This window comes from Cupressus sempervirens, chromosome 5 (genome assembly GCF_028749045.1).
Source record: "Cupressus sempervirens isolate cs-2001-9-10 chromosome 5, ASM2874904v1, whole genome shotgun sequence".
In the NCBI taxonomy this organism is placed as follows: Eukaryota; Viridiplantae; Streptophyta; class Pinopsida; order Cupressales; family Cupressaceae; genus Cupressus; species Cupressus sempervirens.
Window position 1 is genome coordinate 479,176,304 of NC_143122.1, and position 5,417 is coordinate 479,181,720.

Below are 5,417 nucleotides of genomic sequence, written 5' to 3' on the forward strand. Positions count from 1 at the left end.
ATCTATAAATAAAACTTCTCACAACATAGTGAACCCATAAAACACTAATGCATGCATCTATAAGATTATGCAATGACAAAAAACTTTTAGGTTACTATCAAATCAACTTGCGAAATTGTAAAGCACGAAACATAACAGATTTATCAACACACTTGACACAATCATTTACATGGAAACCCAATTTGGAAAAAACCACTAGTAACATGCTACTCCTTTTCACTCTTTTGAAGTGATGCCCTATAAAACACTAACCCTATTAAAGGTTATAATACACATTATTAAATATGACTTTATTAAAGGATTTCATTCACTCTATTCGGAGTGAGCCTTGTTAGAGGACTTTAGGCCATTCACTTGGAATGCCACCTAATTAAAGGATTTACAAATGACTGTTAGGTCAACCTTAATCCAAAGGATTTATCCTAAACTAATACAATTGTTAAAGATTAATATTAGAGCTTTGATCTAATACAACATACAACTTCTCTTGCAAATTACAAATCTATATTTAGTCCTTAATTCTACTTGGCCTTCATACTTTGCAGCTCTAATAGCTTGTTCACCCTTCAAGCATTCATCTTCTTTAAGCTTTCTTACTTAACATGCCATTGCAAACTCTTCTCTTAGGTCACTTGATGAAGAAAACCCTTGACTCCTTGTCTCCCTTAGGTTCTCGACATAACAACTTTGCTTCATGACTAGACATTCCTATCAGTAAGAAATTAAGATATTTTCCCACTCATTTTCCATCGTCCCAATTCAGGGTTCAAATGGATTAGGTAGGATACAATGTATCTACCCCATATTTCATGTCTCTTCTAGAAGCTTCTCGTACAATTCATTTGAATTTTCCTAAAAATGGTTTATCTCAAATTCTATGCCACCAGCTCATCAACCTTATCTTCCACCTAGCTCACAAAATCCAAGAAAAAAAACTTGTCAACTTAGATTCATTGAACCTTCAATATTTTAAATAATGTAGTAGCTTGACATTATCAACTTTGTGATGCTCAACATATACTATGTCATTTGGCATCCACTATGAAATTACTTGACATCCACTAAAGTTTACCAATGCTCGACATCAACTAGACTTTACTCGGCATCAAATTTTTTGCTTGGCATACACTAGAATAAACTTTTACTTGGATCCAAATAATTTTTTTCTTGGCTTGCAATAACTTTTCTTAGCACCTACTATTCACTCAATCAAGCTTGGTAGAAAAACTTTGTGTTACTTGTTCTTCTAAACTTTCTAAGTGTAACTAGCCTTTGTAACCTTAAGTAGATTATCAATACATCATGTCATCATTGTCTTAACTAATCCTTGTACTTCCTTACATAATCATAACTCAAACTTTCCTCTAGGTGCTATTGTTACTTCTTATTGATCAAATCCTCTTCATCAATCAACAAATTAATAGTACTTGAATCTTATAAGCAATTGCCTTACCAACAAATAGTAAGTTTGACATCAATGAAAAAACAATGATTGAAACACAGAGTCTTCTTCAATAATCTTTCTCAATAATGATCTTTTCAATCAGATCTCAATAATCTCTCTCTTTAGCATTAATGGCAAACCAAATTGATCAACCAAATCAACCAAACTAACTAGGTTAAAATAGTAAGACAATACCAAAAAGAAAACTTGTATTGATATTTCTCCCTCTATCAACAAATTTCATCTTCTAATTAAGTTACAAAATTCACTCTTTCTTATAACTCCCTCTCACTAGGTTGATTGGGATTTCTACCTCTTTCTTGAATTGCTCTCTATCTCTTTGATTAGCAATCTCTTGATATTTCTGATATCCCTCTCTTTCTCAATCATCTTTCTAATATTGGCTTAATCTATCTCCCTCTTTAACCAGTAGTATATCTCCCCTTATATGTTCTAGTTCTTGATCAGTAGAATATCTTCCTCTTTGACAATAATGCCAAAGACATATGCCAAAAACTTGTCACCTTAAACATGTAGACGTGGGCTTTTGCAGTTTCTTCAATTGCTCCCTCTATCACCTTGCTTGTGATTGATTTGAAGTTTTAGTTCTATAATTACTTTAGGTAGCTTCCTAAAGTAAGATCCTCTACATCAATGTGTAACATATGAATATCAACTTTTTTGATGTAGGGCACTCTTCTTTGTTATTTAGATAGCTTTTGATAGGGGTATCACCCTAATTTACCTCTTAGATACTCATGAGCATCCTTAGGTAATTATTTTGTGAAGATATCAGCAATTTGCTCCTTTGTGTCAACGTATTCCATCTTCACCTCTTTATCATGAACTAACTCTCTCCAGTAATGATACTTAATTGCAATGTGCTTTGTCTTTGTGTGCATCACTAGATTCCTTGATAGCACTTGTATTATCAAAATAAAGTATCACAGGTTTTGTGAGTTCTTCCTTCATTCCTTTGAGTAGCTATTTGATCCATACAATGTTTGTGCAATTTATAGCAGTAGCAACATATTTAGCTTCAACAGTACATTGTGAAGTACAACTTTGTTTCTTGCTAGTCCATGTAACTAGTCTCTTGCCTAAGAAAAATGCTCCTCCACTAGTGCTTTTTCTGTCATCAATGTTTCCAGCCCAATCAGTATTAGTGTTGGCTCTTAATTCAAATTTTTCATTCTTCTTGTAGTACAAACCAAACTCTTCTGTTCCTTTTAGATATCTCATTATTCTCTTCACAACCATTAAATGATTTTCCCTGGGATTACTAGAGAATCTTGAAACTATCCCTACAGATAGTGCAATATCAAGTCTGTTGTGTACTACATATTGCAATTTTCCAATCATGGACCTATGCATTATTTGGTTCACCTTAGTAGAATCATCATTCTTTGACAATTTGTGTCCTATCACCATAGGTGTGCTTACTAGTTTAGATTCCTCTAATCCAAAAGTTTTCAATATTTCCTTGACATACTTTGATTGAGTGATGTATATACCATATTTCATCTAATATACTTGCAAACCCACAAAAAAATAATCTCTCCAAACATACACATTTCAAATTCTTGCTTCATTTGATTTGCAAAATCCTTACATAAAGCATCTTGTCCTCCAAATATGATGTCATCAACAAATATTTTAGATAACAATATACCTTTTCCTTTCTTTATCTTTATGTATAGATTGTTGTTATCATCAGTACTTTCAAATCCAATTTCACAAGATAAGTATGAAGTCTCTCATACCATGTTCTTGGTGCTTGTTTCAAATCATATACAACTTTGTGCAATCTACATACCATGTTCTTACTATTAACATTAGCAAAACCTTCTGGCTATTCTATGTAAACTTCTTCCTCTAATATGTCATTCAGAAATACATATTTAACATCCATCTGATAAACTTTGAAACCTTTGTATGTAGCATAAGCAAGTAGAGTTCTTACTCCTTCCAATCTTGCAACAAGGGAAAATGTCTCCCCATAGTCAATTCCTTCTTCTTGTGCATATCCCTTGCAAACTAATCTTTCTTTATTTTTTGTGACTTCACCATTTTCATATAGCTTTTTTTTGAATACCCACTTGGTACCAATCACATTCTTATTTTCTAGTCTAGTAACTAGACTCTATGTTTGTTCTTCTCTATTTGTTCAATCTCTTCTTCCATGGATTTGTACTAGTCAACATCTTCTAGTGCATATTTTACTCTTTTGGTTTCCTTCATGCTCAGCAAACATGTTTCATTTTTCAATTTGTTTCTTTTCATTGTTCTAGCATCTTTACCTCCAATGATTTGAGTAGTAGGATGATGTCTTTTGACATACTTACACAATCTTGGTTTAGCTCTTATTTCTACATTTTTTCTTTCAACTTCAGAATCACTGTGTATCTCTCTATCAAGAATATTAGCATCTCTTTCATGTGTACTAATCTCAAAATTAGAATGTGCATCCATTTTATTCTGTGACTCGGCATCTAAATGCAACTCAAATCTTGAATGTAACTCGACATTGATAGGGTGTGACTCAATAGTCACTATAACTTCTTGTTGATTTCAAACTTGATTTACAACATCTTCTTCACTAGGAATTCCTTAATAAAAGTATAAAAATGATTTGTATTCCTCTAGATTTTCATAGTTTTAGCCTCATGTACTTTTGTATATTTATCAAAGTTTACATTTACACTTTTCACAATTTTGTTAATGTTAGTATTCAAACACTTATAAGCTTTACTTCTTGTGGAATATCCTAGGAATATACCTTCTTCACTTTTTGCATCAAGCTTTCCATTCCTAACATCTTTGAGAATGTAACATTTACTTCCAAATACCATAAATTATTTCACATTGGTTGAGTATCCATACCATAGTTCAAAAGGTATTGAATGAGTACCTTTCTTGATTTGTACACAGCTCAAGGTATAGACAGCTATGCTTATAGCTTCTCTCCAGTATTTCAAAGCAACATTATTCTCCATCATGAGTGTTCTACCACAGTCCATTATAGATCTATTCCGACTTTCACCTATTCCATTTTGTGAAGGTATTCTAGGGGAAGATGTCTATCTTTTGATTCCTCTATCATTAAAGAACATCTCAAATTCATTTGATGTGAATTCTCCTCATCCATCAAATTTCAAACATTTTATACTTTTACCTGTTTCCTTTTCAACTCTTGCTAAGTACCATTTAAAAATTTGAAATTCATCATATTTTTGTTTCAAAAACATAACTGTCATCATCCTAGAATAGTCATCAACAAATAACATTATGTACTTATCTCCCTTGTAGCTTTGCACTTCAATTAGTCCACACAATTTAGTATGGACAACCTCTATTATTCCTTTAGAGGTATAAGTTTTACTCTTAAAACTTGACTTTGTCATTTTGCTTCACTGTCATTGTTTGCACATTACATTATCAAGCTTCTTCAACTTAGGCAAACCTCTAACTTTCTTCACGTTACTAATACTAACCAAGTTATCAAAGTTAACATGACATAATCTCTTGTGTCATAGCCATACATCATCAAATTTTACAACAAGACAAGTAGCATCCTCTATATCAAGATAGAATAGATTACTTCTAGTTTGATCACCTTTTCCAATCAATTCCACATTTTTGTTGTATATCTTAGCAATCTTTTTTTTAAATTCAACCTTGCATCCCAAATTCTTTAGTTGTGACACACTCAACAAGTTATAGTTTAGTCCTTCAGCATAATAAGCATTGTCATATGAAATCTTATCTATGAGTTTGATAGAACCTTTTCCTTTTATGAAACATGGTGCATTATTACCAAATCTTACACTATTTCCATCATAACAATTCAAGGTAATGAACTTACTTTTGTCTCCAGTCATATGATGTGAACATCTGCTGTCAATGATCCATCTATCATTCTTGTCCACACAAGTCACAAGTGCAGTTGTCTCATCTTCATCAGATTCATCCT